This window comes from Pinus tabuliformis, chromosome 7 (genome assembly GCF_031772625.1).
Source record: "Pinus tabuliformis cultivar Carrire ecotype Pingquan chromosome 7, CPIR1, whole genome shotgun sequence".
NCBI classification, from domain to species: Eukaryota; Viridiplantae; Streptophyta; class Pinopsida; order Pinales; family Pinaceae; genus Pinus; species Pinus tabuliformis.
In genome coordinates, this window is record NC_142293.1 from 1,711,597,032 (window position 1) to 1,711,617,689 (window position 20,658).

Genomic DNA, 20,658 nt, shown 5'->3' on the forward strand with positions numbered 1-20,658 from the left:
TCTGTGATCCATAATGAAATAAACAAAGTCTTTCGGTAGAAATCACATGAGAGAATTTTTTGGCCGACGCATTTCGAAACAACAAGTGTGGTTCATCATCAGGTCATAAAGGAAAATTTTAAGTTCTTTAATTTTCGTACTTGTTTACATGTGGATTTAATGGTTTTCATATCTTTGATATTTATATGGTTTAACACTGGTTATAAGCATGGTTATGTGACTAGTTCATGTCATGGTTATTTCATGTATTTACTTGTAATTTCTAAATGTATGGATGCACGACCTAATTGATGATATAATAGTCCAATGGAGAAGGATGTGATCCTTCTGGTTTTGTTTCATAAGTTCTTTCAGTCATCTATGATTACTCTTGCATCCTAGACCTATAGGTTGCAGTGATCCCAAGTCCCGGTTGGGGATGCGCAGGCCTAGCCTTGAGGTTGATTTTTTATTTATCAGCATTGTTATCATGTCTTTGATGGATCTTGAAGGTTGTAGCAAGTTCTTGGTAGAGGCTTGGATTTTGGGCTAGAAAAGTGGATCAAATCTTAGGGTCACTGGCACATGTATGCTAAGAAATGTCCACAGTCGCTGGCACAAAGACCTACGAGAGCGACTTTGAGTTGCTGGTCATTGTCTTGCATATATCATGAGAACGAATTTTGGTTAAGAGGCTTAAAACATCTATGGGACCTAGGGACAAGATGTCTAAGTGGCTGACATGTCTCCTGAGGGTGTAATTGCTGATGTGGATGGGTTTTTTTTATGAGTTCCGTCGATTCCGTTTCCTTAAGGTCACCAAGGAGATTGAATACCTTATCGTAACCTCTCTCATCACATGTTTCCCCGGTTGGTTGGCTACTTGGGTGGATCTGGGAGGAGGGGGTGTTATAGCGAAACAGGGTCAGGATGCTCCGAGAATATAGAAGGCTTGGTTGATAGTTCATGCAAGCAGGTCATAAAGGAAATTTTTAAAGATATCAATGAGAAAATGGCAGTTTTGTACGCCCAGTTTTTGAGACTTAGCAAAGACATGGAACTATTGCAAAAAAATATGGAGAGCATCTGTATAGACATGATGAGTATGGTACAAAAGGTGGAGAAAATTGAAATTAAAGTAGAGACTGCGGCGGTCGGGGTGTTGAAAGAAGTTTTTGGATCTGGAGATGACTCTGCCCCTCATGATGAATGTGCTGCAAACGCTGTTGTTGTTCGGGACCCAAAACTCGGGGTGGGATGTGCTGAAGAATTGGTTACGACTGTGGAAGAAGCCTTGGGAGAAATTGACCTTGGTAGCAGCGGGTAAATGTTTTCTTTTAAGCTATATCTATGTTTTGTCAATCTATATAATATGGTCGAGGTTTTTTTTTGGAAAGTCTACAATATAGGATATGTACAAAGATCATATGTAAATAAGGTTGGTAGAAATAAGTTCTTTCTCCAGTTTAAAATGATGAATATTTATAAGAGCTTGCTCTCCAAGATTGTATGCGACCTGGCCCTTTTCCAGTTTATCTAATGAAAATGCTACCCATTCTATTTAAAAAAATCATTATATTATTATATTATAATAATATGATAATATTGTTATATTGTCAATAATATAATAAAACCAAGTGATTATTGATATTATAAACCCAAGGGATTATTACTATCATAAGTCCAAGGGATTAATATTACATCCAAGGTAGTAATAAACCCTTACGATTAATATTAAAAACCCTAGGCACTTGATCTAGTGGATCAAAATAATGCTCAAAATTGAAAGTGTGCGATAGAGCTCGAAACCTATACGATTGGATAGATATCGGCGATTTGAATCCAACACAACTCATTTCACTCAAATATGACATTGGATGCTCCCATAAATGTGTTCTGATCAATTTGGGAAACAACTAAATTTTTTGGAAAAAGAGTTGAAGGTACACCCAGTCGGTAGTCTATACACTCACTGGACCATGACTTGGAAGGTGATTAGGTTCTACATCGGCCAATGGATGGTTTACACTTGGCATCATTTGATTGGTTGAACCGTGGTTAGTTTTGTTTGGTTAATGTTATGTTTGGGTGGACCAATTAGGAGGAGCCACGTGGGCCAATCCCTGACTACTGTGGTGCAGGTAAATTCTAAGTGCGGACACAAACGATTCCTTTATCCTGAGAGAGTGAATCTAGCCACAAACAAACAATCTATGGAAGATATCCGTAGGCTAGAATCAAATAAGAGGTCCTACCTCTTAGTACGCTATTCTGCTTGGTGACGATCTTGCTTCCTCGCTCCAACTATCTTCCGTTTGCTTCCTTCGAACTCTTAAAACAAGTCAACAACAACAAACAACAAACATGATAAAATAAAAATTGCATTCAACCTACTTAACAGGTCAAGAAAAATTAAGTCATAAATATGTGAGATGACATTTCATGTAGGAAATCAATCGATAGTTGCATCTATATTAGTTTAAGAAGATATTACAACCGATGTCTTGACATTGTTGCTCTCCTTCGACATATCCGGGTTCCCACACACTTCTGCTAGGATCTCATAGATAGCCTCAACAATGGTAGTCTCAAGGTTCTTTCCTTTAGTCTTCACACCAAACCAAACTCACAATTCTCCCTTAAACACAAGCTAGAAAGCTACAAACTATGGGTAGCTTGCTGACTACTCCAAAATCAAAACTTCGGCCAGAACTTAATTAGGACTAAAGTATAACTTGTGCTTGGGAAAAAGAGAGGTTTATATAGCTTGGATGGAGGGGATATGGTTCCTCTTCTCATGCAATAAGGCTTTATCTCTTGTATTAGTTCCATCCTAATAGGGGAAAGGAGCCCAAATTGACCTCCTCGACTCCCTCTAGCCTAACCATTTACCAAACTTCTGTTACAAAGATTTTAGAGTTGGAAGCTTTCACTCCATATTTAAAAAACTTTCCAAAAGAGGATCAACATGACTAAGAAAGGGCTCAGTTGATCCGATCGGTGCTAGAGACAATTATAATCCCTGCATATTGGCGCAAGGAGGACATGGCTCATTAGTGTCGGTCTTGTAAACTGGGATAAAAAAAATATTTTTGGGAAATGATGCAAAAGGGAATTGTTTTGCTCATGAAGAGGGAAACAATGGGAGTTCATTCATGATAGGAAGTCATGTCCGGCACACTGTAGAGGTCCTCCAGGATCGTGGATAGGGAGTATAGGGATAGTGACAAAATGTTGTGTAACAGATGCCCCTAAAGCGTGAAGGCCAAGCTAGATTGAGGGGTGAAATGATTTAGAAGCGGAAGCGGGGAACCAGAGTCCGTCATCGAAAAACTTGCAAGCAAGCATAGATACATATACATCACTAAAAATTTGAATAATAATACATGAATCGTGGTATGGACGCAGTCATCTAGAGAATGATCATGTAAATGGATCCTAGGCATGGGAACAACCATCCCGAGGAAAGGATCATAACGAAACCAAGGTATGGTCCCAGCCACCCAATAATGAGAAGGATCACATATAACAACTCATGGTATTGTCATAGCCATCCATCTGAAAAAGACATGTATATCAACATGATCATGTCACATTGACTCGCAACCTGGACTTGTGTAATCTTAGCCCAGGGTCTTGTGCTCCAAAAGACTCGATCAAAGTACAAATCTTAACATGTGAATGAATGTGTTGAATTCAAACATGATAGGAAGTCGATTGATTATCGGTCAATGATTTGAATCATTAACAAGTGTGAGAGAAACCACCAATAATGACAATGGCTCTCAAGGTACTGGCAGCACAATTCACGAAATGTGAATAAAGGAACTGATGTCGAACACCCGTGAAATCACCCTATCGAAAGCCAATGATGTGAACTTGTCGTCGAGTGCGAAGAACTTTCCATTAGGGCATGCAAGCTCTAAGGTACTGGAAGGGAGTCTCTCGGCCAACTTCTCTAATAATGAGCTAAAGTAGATAGGAAGCGATCGTGTCGAAGGAGGGCCATGATGTATCCCACATCATCGACACAAGACAAAGGTATGAAAATGATTTCAGATGATACAGAGGATCAGGAGTAAGTGTAACTGCAGAGGGACTAACTCTTGAACATATTGGCGACACGATTTCGGAGTTTAGCAGCTTTTGGATCCATAGGAGCAGTAGTCATGATGATGTGGGAGAGATCAAATGGAAGGAAAAAATGAATGGCCCAACCCAAGAAGGTCTTTGATGAAAGGAGGATTTCCCAACCCGACACGAAACATAAAATGTCACGTTCAAGAGTGAGCTGCCGACACAACTGATAAAATTTCCAATTTTTCCCCACCATTTCTGGCAGGTATCCCAATTATTTTTTATCACAAGCTTGAAGGGGATAACATGTGCTCACACTGCAAGTTCATCCTTTGGATGAATTCGACCTAGGAATTTTAACGAGCCCTAGGAAGGAGAAGCTCACGTTCGTCATGGCGACAAATCCAATGTCATTTGATGTTTTAACGATTCTGACAAAGGGGTAACTCAGTATCTTTTTCATGTTTAGAGAGCTTGAAAAAGACACAGAAAAGAAAACTCCACATGGTCACTTTTTTGTACATTTGTGTCTCTCGATCCTGAAAAGGTAGAAAACGATAGTTGATAGAACCGCTGACCATTTCAGTCAAGGAGTACCTTTTTCGTAAATAGGGCATCCCAACCCAAAAAAGGGGTAAATGTATATTGGGCACATGATGTTTCACAACCTTTAACGAGTTCAAAATGACAAGAGCTCGAAAATATTTTTGTGTTTAAATAGTCAAAAAAGAGCTTGAAAGTAGACCCCTCATTTTATTCTCTTTTACGAGTCAAAAAGGGAAAAATGCTCGACAATCTTTTCATTGGAGATTTACGAGTCAAGAAAAGAGCTAAAACATGACTCCAATACCATCTAAGCATAGTAATTTTTGAGATAAAGCCCATTGCGGGGCTTGTCTAAAAGATTTCCCTCATAGTCAATGAGCTCATAGGCCCCTTTCTGCAATACACATTTAACAATGTAGGGCCCATGCCACATGGGTTCGAACTTGCCTACCCCCAGCTTATCATTATTTTGATCATATAGAAGAACCAAATCGCCCTCAAAAAAGGCTCGAGAAGAGACAGATTGATCAAAGTGGGATTTGACCCGCTTTTTCTGTGCTTCGATCACAAGATCAGCAAGATGACGAGTCTCATCGAGTTGTTCTAGGTACAAGAGACGCTCTTCCTGGGGTGAGGTCTCGAGGAGAAGTTCAACAAACATCTTGAGGGATGGAATTTTTCACTCAATCGGTAAATTTCCTTCCAGACCATAGACTAGCTGGAATGCTGTGAATATAGTTGCATCCTTGGTCGAGGTTCGGTAAGCCCACAGAGCTGAGAAGAGAATGAGATGCCAATTTGATTTGTGCATCCAAATGGTCCACTGAAGCAGCATGACCAATACTTTGTTCACAACTTCAACTTGGCCATTGGCCTGAGGGTAGTACGGGGTGTAACAACCCCGAACTAAAAACATGTAATTAATTAGATTAATCAACACGCAATTTATCAACTAATTAACATCAAATTACAAAAATATGAGTAGAGATAACTTACCTGTGGCGATGATGTTTCTCACTTGTGATTTCAAGGTTGAACGCTAGTTGAATGCTACTAAAGGCAACAAAGTCTTGGGGACGACTCTCCATCCAGCCATAGGCTCAATTGCACGAAATCTTGCTACAACTGGCCACCCCTGAGCCCTCAATCAACGTACTACTGCCAGGGAATCCTTTGTCTCACAACACTATTCTCCCAAGAGAATGGATGGTGGAATGATGGAATGATGGAATGCCTCTCAAGTTCCTCCCCATCTATTAAATAAAGCAAACAGTGGAAAGGGAACCACATGCACACACTCCATGTGTCAACATGCAACTTTACTGCTTTCTTGTTTTATTCTTTTGTTTTTACTTTTTGATAGCTTTACTGATTTTTACTACTTCCTTATTTTATTTCTTATTTATATTTATTTAGAGCATCTAATTAATTCATTAATATTTATTATTTATTTACTATTACTATTTTTTTATTGTTTATTGTTTATTTAATATTATATTATATTATTTATTATTTATTATTAAGGGACATTACACGGGGTTAAGCCATCATGGCACAAGCCCAATGTAGAGGTCAGCTCAGCGATCATGTAATCTCAAAAATGGGAGCCATGGTTGGTGACAATGTCCTGAGGCACTCCAAACATGGAAATAACGTGATTGAATAGAAATTGAGCCATCATTTTACCGTCTGGAGTATGTAGGCATCGCTTCGGCCCATTTGGTGAAATAGTCCACAACAACAATAATATACCCATGGCCCCCATCCAAACGAGGGTTACAAGTCATATCGTTGATGCCCCATTTGGAAAAAGGACCGAAGGTAATAACGAGGTGTTGGTGAGCGGGCAGGGCACGCATATTTCGCTGGTAAATTTGGCATTCATGATACTTGCGAACAACAATGATGAAATCCTTGAAGATGGAGGGACAAAAATAACTAGCGCGAAGGATTTTTTGAGCAGTAGCATATCCAGACATATGACCGCCACATGTGCCAGAATGGTAGTCATTCAAAACTCTCTCAGCATCCTCGAGAGTAAGACATCAACAAAGAACTGAATCGACACCGACACGATATAAAGTATATCCAATAATACGATAGGGTTGGGATTGATTCCGAATGTGTTGGCGATCATCCTTAGTCAAAGAAAACTGGAACATGGACGTCTAGAGATACGCGATGATATCATGGTACCACGGGTTGAGGGTGCTAATTAGGAAAAGAGTCTCGTTTGGGAGCTGCTCATCAGCACCAGCAGGAAGGATGCAAAAGGAAGGAAGCAAATTAACTTGGAGAAAACCAATGATTTCTAGATTTGGTAGTAGTAAACACCAAATCAAATTCTTGGAGGATAACAATCCACTTTGAATATTTCCCCCCTAGAAACTAACGAGTCAGGATGTAGGTCATGGGGTTGCATTCCGAAATCATAGTGGTAGTGCATAAGAGAATGTAGTGCCGAAAATATTGAACAACCTGTATGGCAGCCAAAGCCAACTTTTTGACATGAGCATAATGCGTCTCGGTGTTGAGGAGATTGCAACTACATTATAAATAACATGTTCATTTCCTTCGTCATCTTCCTGTACCAGCACCATGGCGATAGTACTAGAGGCTACAACGAGATAAAGGAAGTAATCGCGATGATAGTTCGGAGGATGCATCAAAGGAGCATGGATGAGGACAGTCTTTAGATCATCGAAGCACTTTTGAGCGACCTCATACCAGACAAACGTGGTTCATTGCTTGAGTAACCAGGTGAATCCTGAAGCTAGCTCAACATAGTTTGGTACAAAACGATGAAGGAAATTTTCTTTTCCCTATAGACTCTGTAATTGATGCAATGAAGATGGAGGGGGTAAATTAACTATGGCATCGACTTTAAGAGGATCAAGTCGAATGCCTTCCTTAGAGAAAATAACGCTGAGGAATCGTCCGGATTTGACGCAGAAGACTCACTTATGCGGATTCAACCAAATGTTGTAGTGTCTAAAATGAAGGAAAATTTTCTGGAGATGATCAGGATGATCATGCCACTTACGAGAATGAGTAGGAAGGTCATCCAAGTAAGGTTGAATGATGTTTCTAATGTCATGGAATGCATAAGACATCGCTCTTTGAAATGTAGCCCCAACATTCTTAAGGCCAAAAGGGAGCTTTTTGTACACGTAAGTACCCCATGGGTAGATAAAGGCTGTCTTTTCTTGATCAACCAGCGCAATGTTAATCTGGTTGTAACCAGAAAAACCATCCATAAAGGAAAAGATTTTTCTCCCACCACATTCATCAATGGTGTGATCAATGAAGGGAGTGGGATAGTTATCTTTGGGACATGCATGATTGAGATCACGATAATTGACGCAAACGCGAATAGTTCCTTGTTTCTTTATCACCGATACAATATTTGACACCCAATCTGTAAGAGGGATCAGATAAATAAATCCAGCTTTGAGAAGTTTTTCAACTTCACCCTTGATGGAAGCCACTTTTCTAGGGTACACTGGATGAAGTTGTTGGTGAACGGGCTTCACATGAGGGTAAGTCGGTATTTTGTGCATGAATATACTTGGATCAATGTCGGGCATTTCTTCGTATGACTACGCAAACACATCTCGGAACTCTTGGAATAGAGGAGTATAGAGCTTGATCTCATCTGGAGAACAAGTTACCCCGATATGTACATTTTCAACGATACCAGGCTTGACAGAAATATCAATTGGCATCATTTGGGTAATGTTACCCATGTTTCCTTCCGACCAAACTTCATGAGTCATGATCAGCGTCTAAAGTGGTAGGGAGGGAAACTGAGAAGAGAACTCCTCGAGACAAGTAGACATGACCGTTGGGCTAGGCAGGAACGAGGAATGATGATGAGTGTCATTCCAAGGTGTTTCCTCCAAAGACATTACTTCCATGATACTCTTGTCAAAAAGGAAAGTCTCGGCTAAGGGATCAAGAGATTCCGAAGCACCAAGCCACGGGGATTGAGAATACGCATCGAGAGGTGTTCTCGACACAAAAGGATCAGAGGATACCGAAGGTGAGGCTGAAACAATTTCCACATAATTAGTTTCTATTGGACTTAACGGCATAACTTCGCCCCATGTATCAACAAGATCTGGTGAAGGTATGACCCAAGGATCAGATTTGATCGAGATCATGTTGACAGAGGAAACATGAGGAGGTGGGAGCGGAAAAATTCCCATCAAGGAAGGATCTTTAAAAAGCCCAACCCCCACACTCTCATAAGGAGCACTAGTGTGCTTGACATGCAGAACATTGATATCTGAGGAGGAAGAGGCGAAGAAGGATAGTTTGTCAATTGTGACTATCTTTCCTTGATGGGGGAAATGAATCACTCAAAATAGGGAGGAGGCTACAACATGCATGGCATGGGTCCATCTTCGTCTGAGTAGAAGATTATAATTGAGATTAGTGTCAACAATTTCTACTTCAAGGTGTATTGTCTTTCCCTCCAAAGTAATGTCAAGGTTGGGTAAGACACTGAATGGTCACGAATCGCACCTATCGAAAGCTTCGAAAGTGTTAGGGGGCTGGTTCAGAGTAGGAGAACCAATTGCTTTCCAACAAGCATCTGACATGATGCAGGTAGAAGCACCTTCATCGGTGATGGTCATATGAATGGTTTTCTCATTGATGATTACCTGAATAAGAAAGGAAATCTGATGAGGAAGACGAGAACGTGGGTTTTTAGATCAAAACATATAATACTGGAATCAACAGGATCAATACCCCCAATAGTCGACAATAATGATTTCTGTTGAGACGGACAACTTTGAAGTGCCTCGAGGGCAGACATAGCCAATGGCACTTGAGCCAAATCATCAACAATATTATAGTGCTGAGCGGCGCGAGCGTTGGGATTGTATGAGGAATTTCACAACACACCTCAAGAAGGTGGTCAAATGACAGAATCAGGGTTATGTCGCTCTATATGAGGAGGACCAAAACTTGACGGGGTAGAAGAAGAAGGGGAAACTTCTTTCTATTTCCTTGTTGTTGGGGTAGGAGTTTGATAATCTTTTGATCTAGTAGCAACATTGATGGGCGTACTCATCATGAACACTTGTGAACTTGAGGAAGCAGATCATTGAGGCTAGTCTACCATTTGTGTTTGCTGGGATGGAAATGGCTCTTTTAGGATAGCTAGGGTCCCTTTGAGCAAATGACTAACTTCAGATTGTCTGGGACAATCCTTAGTATAGTGATCCTCCTCACAAATGAGGCATGGATACTTAGGCTTCCATTGAGAGGCATCACTAGTAGATGACTTAGGAGGACCCTGTTTTGGGGCATCGACTTTACCCTTGCCTTTGCCTTTCTTCTTACCTTTCGAGGATTTGTCCGTTGTGGTAGACTGAATAGCGTGGACCTCTAAGGTTTTACCAGGGCTAGGCGGATTATGAGAAGACTCATTGGAAGCATTGTTGGAGACCAACCTATGTTTGGAAGAAGATTTTGCAGTGGTTTGTGTCACTGAACCAATTACTCCATCGACAGGAGGTGTAGCAGGAGACTTAGATGACATCAGATCAGAGGATGGTCTGGGTACATCAGGTAACACGTCATATAACATGCCATACTATGAATAGACAAGGTATAGATACTAGGCACACACAATAGCTTGTTCCTCAGTGACATATCCTACCATAGCTATGCCCTCAACAATTTTGCTGACAAAGGATTTGGTGAACCATTTGGTCAACAACTGATCAACAATCTCGAACTTAATTAGGTGACATCGACGCCTCCATTCATGGATATGATCAAAGATGTGGGTCGCAATATCTTGCTTGAGTGACGTTAGTATATGGGTGTCGGTTTCATAGCGAACTAGAAATTGGAAATGTGTGAGAAAGGCCATGGCGAGAGTGTTAAAGTCATGATAGGTATTTCGAGGTAGCTCAATATACCACTTAGCTGCAACACCTGTAAGAGTTCATTGGAAAAGACAAAGATGAATGGAATCATCAACGTAAGAATTCGAGGAGCACCAGAGGTGATATGTCATCACATGGGCTTGTGGATCCTCTTTTTCTTTTCCTTCAAACTTCAAACAATCACTCAAAATCTTGGAAGGGACTGGAGGCTAGTATGGCGAATGAAGAATTGGATCATTCACGAGTTGAGACACATCTAGAAATTCTAGTGTAGCCAAGAACAAAAATTGGGTGTTAAAAGGCATTGGAGGTCGATAAGTAGGTCCAACCGGAGGAGCCCATCCCTACTGGTAAGGATTTTGTCCCCATAGTGGAGGGTTTTGTCCATAAGGAATTTGATTGTGCCCCCATTGTGGGTTACCTTGCCCGTAGGGTGGATTTTGACCTTGAAAGCCTTGCAACTGTCCAGCCATAGGTTGCTGATAAGCAACATACGGGTTAAAAGGCTGTTGAGCCTGTTGACCTTGGACATATGGATGTTGCACCTGTTGTCCTTGGACATACGGGTTCTAAACCTATTGCCCCTGGACATAAGGATTTAAGACCTACTACCCTTGGACAAAAGGATTCTGAACCTGTTGCCCTTGTACATTAGTATTTTGGGCGTGCTGCTGCAGGACTTGACCCTAATCTTGTCCTTGCAAGGGTTGCCCCTGTTGATATGAGTACAAGGGTTGCTACTACTCGGGTTGGCCCTGCTGCTGCAAGGGTTGACCTTGTGGCTGCAAAGGCTATCCCTGTGGCTGTAGAGGTTGGCCTTGCAAAGACATAGGCTGGGAGGTTTGCTGAACATACTACATTTGCAACTGCACGGTTTGCTACAACTGTTGCAAGGGTTGACCCTACGGCTATTGCAGTTGTCCTTGCTGCGATAGCCCCTGCTGCTGCATGGATGACCCTAGCTGCAACAAAGGTTTCCCTTGTTGCTGTAGAGGTTGTCCTTGCTGTTGCAAGGGTACTTGAACAGTTCCTGGATTGATACCTTGAAAATTTCCAAATTGTATCTGGCCATAGCCACCGGGAATGGTGGACGAACCAGGCTGAACATACTATCTAAGGTGAAGGAAGTAAGGCAGATTGACCATTCCTTGAGAACCATATGGAGCATAAGGAGTTTGGACCCATATGGACCAATGAGATTTTGGACCTATTGGTACTTGACATTGCTTGATCCAGCAGGATCAACAGGGTGTTGAATAGCACTAGAGGAAGGCTAGTTCATCCCAACCATGTGAGCTTGTGAGCCACTCACGTTGGTTGTGCTTGACACCATATAAACATTCAGATGCTACCCCCTAGGCTACACAACCTATCCACTTATGGAAGGGATTGAAGAACTGAGAGAGACATGACTTGAGACCGTCGGTTGAACCGAATGGCTTACTTGAACTGACGAGATAAGAGGATTTGGAAGGATGGGTCGCACTGGGACTAAAGTGACTACAAAAATCACCGTCTATTGGGAGGTCAGGTTCTGAATGAATGGACCTGTGGTAGGCATAGCGCTAGATGCCCAAACAAGGTTATGATAAAGCGATGAGGCACTAGGTGTACTTGAGACCAATTGTGCTAAAGTCACATAATTAGGTGGAAAATCTCGATAAACACTGATGGGAATGCTTCCCGTGTAGGGGAAACCTTCAGGTGGAAAAGGATATTCTTCCTCTTCGACAGTGTGTGGAGTGGAGATCTCCGAGTGACCCGGAGAGGAGACTGGAATTTTGCCTTCAGATTCCATAGGTGGAAACAAGCGACGATGAACAACCGAAGATGTTTGAGGGGATAATTCCAAAGGAATACTCGGCTGATTGTACAAACTATACAGACACTACAGTGATATCACAACATGATCAAACAAAGGATTCAGAGGATAAACGACCAGTCCAAGATGGCCTTCATGAGTCAGGGAACTCTAAGGAGTCTAGACAGGATTGTCTGGAGATTACAGGCCAATATTAGAAAGTGACCCAGTATCTAAGGGTGGTGGAGGACAATATGAAAAAGGTTGAATGCTCAAAACGATTCCAAGTTCAACACCTTGGTCGTCAAGTGACTACGGTAATTCAGGAAATGGCTCCTCAGACAATCTTTCAGACAGAGGAGAGGAAGAGGAACTAGGTGAACCAGATGGTTCAACCATGATGAATTTGTCTCAAATAACAAGAAAAGAGAGATAAATTTCAAGGCTTTAAAATGTACTTTAAGGAATACTCACGATTTTGTCTAGAAAAGACTAATAAGGATGTTATGAGATTTTGGGCAATTTTCTTTTAAAATGCATAAACAAACTGGTTCTATTTTATTTTTTAAGAGTCAAGAAAGAAACAAAGATGACTCTATCACTTTCGATTCTAAACAAGCTCGAAAGGACAAGAACTTGGACGATATTTTAAATTTATTGAGTCAAAAAGATCAAATGACTAGTCAGGATGATCTAGGTAAAAAGGATTACTAGGTAACCGTGAATTGCAGAATACCTCCCGGCGAACCGAGAAGTACGGGCAGGCAATCTCCCCGAATGTTGTGTTCAGTGTATCACGTTTATAAGGTGGCGGACTCGGTTTCCTATGGATAAAGGATTGTAACCTAATGGGGTCTCCCTTTATATACACGGTGATACAAGGAGCACAAATCTGTACTAGTGTTGTCTAGTGCCAAACAAATGCTAGGTTTAAAGATGTCGGAACACGTCTCTAGCCTTAACCCTCTAGATGTGATCGTTAGGTTCAAATTCACCTTAGGTTAATTAAATTCATTTTAAAGTTTATCTTGAATTATGTCACGGTTTTTTAAGCCTTAGAGATGTGACTTGAAAGATCCTATATGCAACTAAATGAGACAAGACTCTTTCAATTCGATGAATTGTTTACACTAGAGAGAGTAGAAAACACAATCAAATGCAAACAATCAAGCAACTAAAATCAAAATGATTTTTTCACTACTTTACTTTTTGAAAATAAACTAATGAAAAACTCTTTCCAATTCCTATTTTCCTAATAAGTGCACTTCAAGAAATCCTTTCACAAGTAAAGAGAATTCTTTTTTCTCTTCAAACGCAAGTGTAACTCTAGTCGGCAATGATGCTAAATAACATAACACATTGATGCAAAAAACAAGAATAATGTACTTTTCATGAAATGAAAAATGAATCTTTCATAAAACACTTCAATGAAAACATTTTCGAGACAATCAATCCTCAAGCAAATGAAAAGTCACAAAATAGATTTTCTTCTAAACCAATGACGCAATGACTCTATCAAAAACAAGACAAGCAATGTGATCTATGCTGGAAAAGAGACGATTAAGCAAATGAAACCTTTCAAACTTGTGTGATGGAGATCAAAGCAACAAGAGGACTACAAACGAAATGCAAGGAGTAAATTCACCAATCACTTGACTCACTAAGTTCACAATCAGCTGAATGGATGACAACCTAGATGCCCTAGGGCCACCAACCATTCAAGGACTCAAGAAATCAAGTAAAAGGAAGGAAAACCAACAAGCACATAAACCTAACCAAATGAAGCTTTTCAATTAGGGAGAACACAACCTAAACAAGCTTAGAGGCAGAAATCGAGAGAGAATGACACATTGGTCGAAATCTAGTGAAAACCCTAATCTTTACCTACATGCATTGGATAAAAAGTGCCAGAAGGGGGTCGGTGTGACTATTTCTGAGCAATTCGCACTAATAGGAATGACTGTTAAGAAAATAAGTGCGTTGACTGAGGATGTAAGGAAAAAATAAAAAAATTTAAAAGGCTGAGACTAAAGGGAAATGGTGATACTAGAAAAGTTCACACAAAACCATGAAATTACAAACAAGCAAACAAAAGGATTGGCTCCCCAGTATGGTCGCCAATTTGTGGTGCAAGTAAATTCTAAGTGCAGACACAAACAATTCGTCTAGCCCGAGAGAGTGGGTCTAGCCACAAACAAACAATCTATCGAAGATCTCCTTAGGCTAGAATCAAATAAGAGGGCCTACCTCTTAGTACGCTATTCCACTTGGTGATGATATTGATTCCTCGCTCCATCTATCTTTCGTTTCCTTCCTTCGAACACCTGAAACAAGTCAACAACAACAAACATGATAACATACAAATTGCATTCAACCTACTTAACAGGTCAAGAAACATTAAGCCATAAATATGTGAGATAACATTTCATGTAGGAAATTAATCGAAAGTTTCATCTATATTAGTTCAAGAAGAGATTACAACCGATGTCTTGAAGTTGTTGTTCTACTCCGACATATCCAGGTCCCCACACACTTCTGCTAGCATCTCATGGATAACCTCAACAATGGTAGTCTCAAGGCTCTTCCCTTTAGTCTTCACAACAAACCAAACTCACAATTTTCCCTTAAACACAAGCTAGAAAGCTACAAACTTTCGGTAGCTTGCTGACTACTCCAAAATCAAAACCTCAGCCGGAACTTAATTAGGACTAAAAGCTAACTTGTGCTTGGGAAAAAGAGAGGTTTATATAGCTTGGATGGAGGGGAGATGGTTCCTCTTCTCATGGGAGAAGGCCTTATCTCTTGGATTAGTTCCATCCTAATAGGGTAAAGGAGCCCACACACCTCCTCGACTCCATCCGATCTAACCATTTACCAGACTTCCGTTACGAAGCTTTTAGAGCTAGAAGCTTCAGCTCCATATTTAAAAAAATTTCCAAAAGAAGATCGATGTGACTGCTAAAGGTCTCAGTCAATCTGATCGGCGTTAGGGACATTTGTAATCCTTGCATATCAGCACGAGGAGGGCACAGGTCATTAGTGTTGGTCTTGTAAACTAGGATAAACAGAATATTTTTGGGAAACGATGCAAAAGGGAATTGTTCTGCTCATGAAGAGGGACACAATGGGAGTTTCTTCATGATAGGAAAGCATGTCGGGTACACTGTAGATGTCCTCCAGGATCGTGGACGGGGAGTACAGGGACTGAAAAAATGTTGTGTAACAACTACAACGTGGCCTCATAATGGCACATTAAAAAAAATTTGGAGGCTGAACAACATCCTTGAGGTTCGAAACCAAGACCTCATGCATATAAAACAAGTCCAACACCATCGTGCCACCAATTTGTTACTTAACAATCAATGGATCCAAATTTTAATTAATGTTTGGTATGGCACATATTGGGGGAGAGGTCGAGCTAAGCCCTAATTCCTGGCCACCCATTCCCCACAGAACTATGGGCGGGGGCCAAGGGCTGGGGCCTATCTTAGTTCTCACGACCCATGTCCGCAATTCGAAGACAATTCACAGTTGCATGCCAAGTCTGAAGACCGGGAGTGGAAATGAAATGGGGGCCAACCCCAGGTCATATGACCCTCATGTGATCAACAACACAACAGAGGTGGAGTTTGGAAGGGCCAGTCCTAAGGGGGGCCGAACCATGTTCGTATGTGCACCATAGAACCAAGGGCACACTAGAGTGGGGTGCTAGACAACAACCCTGGAATATCGGCCCCCTATGGGGTTGCATGGCACCACGTGACCAAGAATTTTGGGACTAGGGGCTTAATGGCGCCCTTAATGGTCCTACATTTTTACCTGTCGAGCAAAATTGTGGTAGGTTTAGTGCATCGATTCCATGTTTGGGGCGCTCGAGCCAGGTTGAGGTCGAATTATAGGATGGTTAGTTGCATAACTTTCTTAGTTTTTTCTCAAATGAGGTGCAGAAAGAACAAAAATAGGGGTTTTTGATAGTGCTGGATCCATTGGAGACATCATTCTTCTATTTGAGTTGTCTAAAGCATGTAAAAACACTATTGAAATTTTTTAATGAAAGAGGCCCTGCATTGGAAGCTGGACCAGGATATGTAGCCCAAGAGAGGGGTGAACTCATTTATCATGCTTGTGTTATGTGTTTCAGATATGTCGGTTTTGTATTTGTGTGGCTATAAAATTTAGTTTAAATTTACTTCTTTATGTGTTTAGTAGGTTGACCGTCTACCCAAAACACATATAATTTAACTTACAATTTTTTTAAAATATCCAAGTTTACATATTCAGATCATTTTTGGTATTAGAACCCAGGTTATAGTGAAGATTTTATTTGTTTTCAAGTGTTTTTATGATTCTTACAAGATTGAAGCTCAAGAGAGCAGAAGGAGAATTGGTGGAGCCAATATCTCAAATTGTTTCAAGGAGAACAAACAATCCTTAAGCTTCAATAGTCATGGCACGTGAAGAAGGTCCTAAAGAGATGTTTGAAGATGAGAAGACTTTCGAAAAAGCATTCTTTGAAATGCCACAGATGGTTAAGGTTCTGTATGAGGAGAGAAATTCCAGATTGTATGGAAAAAGATCAAAACATCATGGAGGAAAAGGAGACAAACCTCCAAAAGGGAATGGAGGGAATGGTGACAAACCACCACCTTCACCTCCATCATCATCCTCATCTTCAACTTCTTCTACCCTTTCACAAACACATCCAAATTCCCAAAGGGGTCATGGTAAAACTCATTTTCTTAAGCTTGATATTAAGTTTTAAATGCCTATGTACAATGGAGAGGTAAATGCAGAGAGATTAGACAACTGAATTCGTCATATTGAAGTTTATTGCATGATACAAAGAATCAAAGATGATGAAACCAAGATTCATCTTGCTTCTCTTAGATTGGAAGGAGCAACACTAATTTGGTGGGAAGCCAAAAATCTAGAGGACATGAAGAAAGATGGTAAGATTTTATCCTCTTGGAATGGTTTCACTGTTGCAATAAGGAGGCAATTTTATACATTAGTATACATGCAGAAAGCTATTATTGATTGGCAAAACTTTAGACAAGCTAAGGGGAAAAATGTACAATCTTATACTCAAGAATTTAGGAAAATATATTTGATTTTGGGTATATATTTGTCCTCACAAGATACTTTTCTCAAATATATTGGAGGATTTCATAGTTATTTGGGACATATCATTCTCATGTTTAACCCTAAAAAACTAGATGAAGTTTGTGCTCAGGGAACTCATTTAGAGGAAAGAGAGAAAAATGTTTCTGAAGAAACTAGTGAGAGTTCCTTTGAGTCTGAAGAAAAAGGAAAAGGTATGGTCAAAGGAAATGGGAATAAAAATGATACCATCAAGATGGAGAAATGAAAACTTACATGTAAACTTTGTTCCAAAGAGGGCCATGATGAAGATCATTGCTGGAAACTTCATCCAGAAATAAGACCCAAAAGGTTTAAGAAAAAGGAGAAGGAGAAGACATCTGCAACTACACAACATGATTTAGGTTTAGATTTTGGATATGAAACAAAGATCACAGAAATGAGTTTGAAAGTTAAGGACATTGCAAGTACTATTTCTTCAAATTGTCTCAATGAAACTCAAGATGAAAAAACAAGATTAGTGATTTTCCATATTAGAGTTATTTTAAAACTTACAAAGATAGATACACTATTTGCTATTGGTACAAGAAAATCTTATCTCATAGGACATTTTCAAGAAGTTAAATTTAGAAACCATTCCTCATCCTAAAGCTTATCCTTTAGGTTGGATACGTGAAAATGGAAATTGCATGTGATAAAAATATGTAAACTAAAATTTGCAATCACTGCAAACTTTTTAGATGAGGTAGAGCTTGATGTAATTCCAATTGATATGTGTGGGATTATTTTGGGAAGCCCATATATATATGATAGGAGAGCTATTTTTTGTCGCCATGGGAACAAATATCATTTGTTCAAGAATTGGATTGAGTACATTGTTAGAGCACACAACAAGAAGTTGAATACATCTCTTGTAAATGCGGGACAAATGAAGAGGATTGTTAATGCTAGTTAGAAATTTGCGTTGTTAACGATCAAACATGAAGGTGTTGAGGAATCTAAAGCCTTTCAAGGATATGATTAAAGTTTGAAATTTGATTTCATTGTTTTTTCTAATTCATGTGATAAGATGTTTAAGGAGTCTAACATATTGCCTCCTAAAAGAGGTAAACAAAATGAAGTAAATTCGTTGTAGCATGCATCATTGTTGAACATTGGTGTGAATAAGATGCTAGTGTTAAGGCATGGAGAGGTGAAAGAGGAAATGAAAAATCAAATTGAAAAAGAGGAAATTGGTTCCAAAACTTCTTCTTGTCAGTTTCATAATGTGTTTGCTTTGAAAAGGGATGGTGCATGGTGAAGGTGATCATATTTGGTTAAGAGTCGAGCCAAGTACAAGGCTAGACATGGTAAGCATTGTCATGACAACAATGTTTAAGGTGAGAAGAATTTGAGATTGTTTAAGTTTCCTTTGATTGGAGATCGAGGAGGTAATGTGTTTATTCCTTCAAAGGAAGTTTGTTGTTATGCATATTCTAGGAAATATCAGCAAGATGTCATCTATTATAGCAAGAAAAGGACTCCAAAATCAAGGAAAATGATGTATTTTCATGAAAAACTCAAAATGACAAATTCAAGAAAAGTTTAGTGGATTGATACTGGAAGGGTGAGGTAGTTGTACCCTCATCTATTTTTTCACTAATAAAGAGGTTTTGGAGGTCCAAAAGCTTCTAATGGGGAGGAGTGATCCGGTGGATTAAAATAATGCTCAAAATTGAAAGTGTGTGACAAAGCTTGAAACCTATATGATTGGAAAGATATTGGTGACCTGATTCCAATGCAACTCATTTCACTCAAATCCGACATCAGATGCTCCCAGAAACATGTTCTGATTGATTTGGGAAACAACTAAAATTTTTGGAAAAAGAGTTGCAGGTACACCCAGTCAACAGTCCATATGATGATTGGGCCATGAATTGGTAGGTGACTGGGTTCTTCATCAACCAATGGATGGCTGACTCTTGGAATTGTTTGATTGTTTGAAGCATGGTTATTTTTTATTGGTTAATGTTGTGTTTGGGTGGACCAATTAGGAGAAGCCACATGGGCTAATCGATGGCTTCCACGTGGACTCTTGATGGCACATTAAAATTTGTTTGGAGGCCGAACAGAACCACCAGGGTTCGAAACCGAGACCTCATGCATATCAACCAAGGCCAACACCATCACGCCACCAATTTGTTACTTAACAATCAATGTATCTAAATTTTGTTTAATGTTTAGTATAGTTCCTATTGGGGGAGGGGTCAGGAAAAACCCTAGCCCCTGGACACCCCTGTGCCACAAGACTATGGGCGGGGGGCTAAGGGCTAGGGCCTAGCCCAGTCCTCACAGCTGAGGGCCACAACCCCAAACCAATTCAAAGTCACATGCCAAGTCCGAAGACCGGGAGCACAAATGAAACGGGGGCCAGTCCTGGGTCATATGAAACTCATGTGATAAAAAATGCAGCGAAGGCAAATTTTCGAAAATTCAAAATAGTCCATGTATACCAAGTCATGTGCAAGTCCAACTAGTCCAAAAGAAGCCTTTAGACTACTTCTGCCTTGGAGACCACTAAGTTGGTTTTCACCCATGTCATGCCACATTTTGGCCTACAGTAGGGATTACCTTAGTAGGAGCTAGCAATTGCCTTGATAGGAGGAACAACTTCCTCTACCCAAAAATTCGAAGGAACCACTCCCTCTACCCTTCCTAAATGCGAGCCAAGGAAATCACATGTTTTTCGGTTGGTCTCTGCTACCAGTGGTTCATAATATTCCAAACTAATCTTTTTTTCTTTCAACAATGCCTAGGCATGCAAGGGGGATGAACCATGGTTGTATGCGCACCATAGAACTAAGGGTGCGCCAGAGTGGGGTGCTAGAAGAAAACCTTGGAATATCACCCCCCCTATGCAGTCACATGGCGCCATGTGACCAGGAATTTCGGGTATGGGGTCTTAATGATGCCCTTAACAATCCTACAAATTTTCCCGTTGAGCAAAAATTGTGCCAGGTTTAGTGCGCCAATTCTACGTTTGGGGCGCTCGAGCCACGTTGAGGCTTAATTGTAGGATGGTTACTACAGAATTGGGAAAATGAAGAAACAAGCATAAATTTCTTAGTTTTTGGCCAAATGAGGTGCAACAAGAACCAAAATAGGGATTTTTTTATAGTGATGGATCCATTGGAGACATACGTTCTACTATTTAATATGTGTAAAGCATGCAAACACACTATTGAGCATTTTTAATGAAAGAGTCTCTGCATT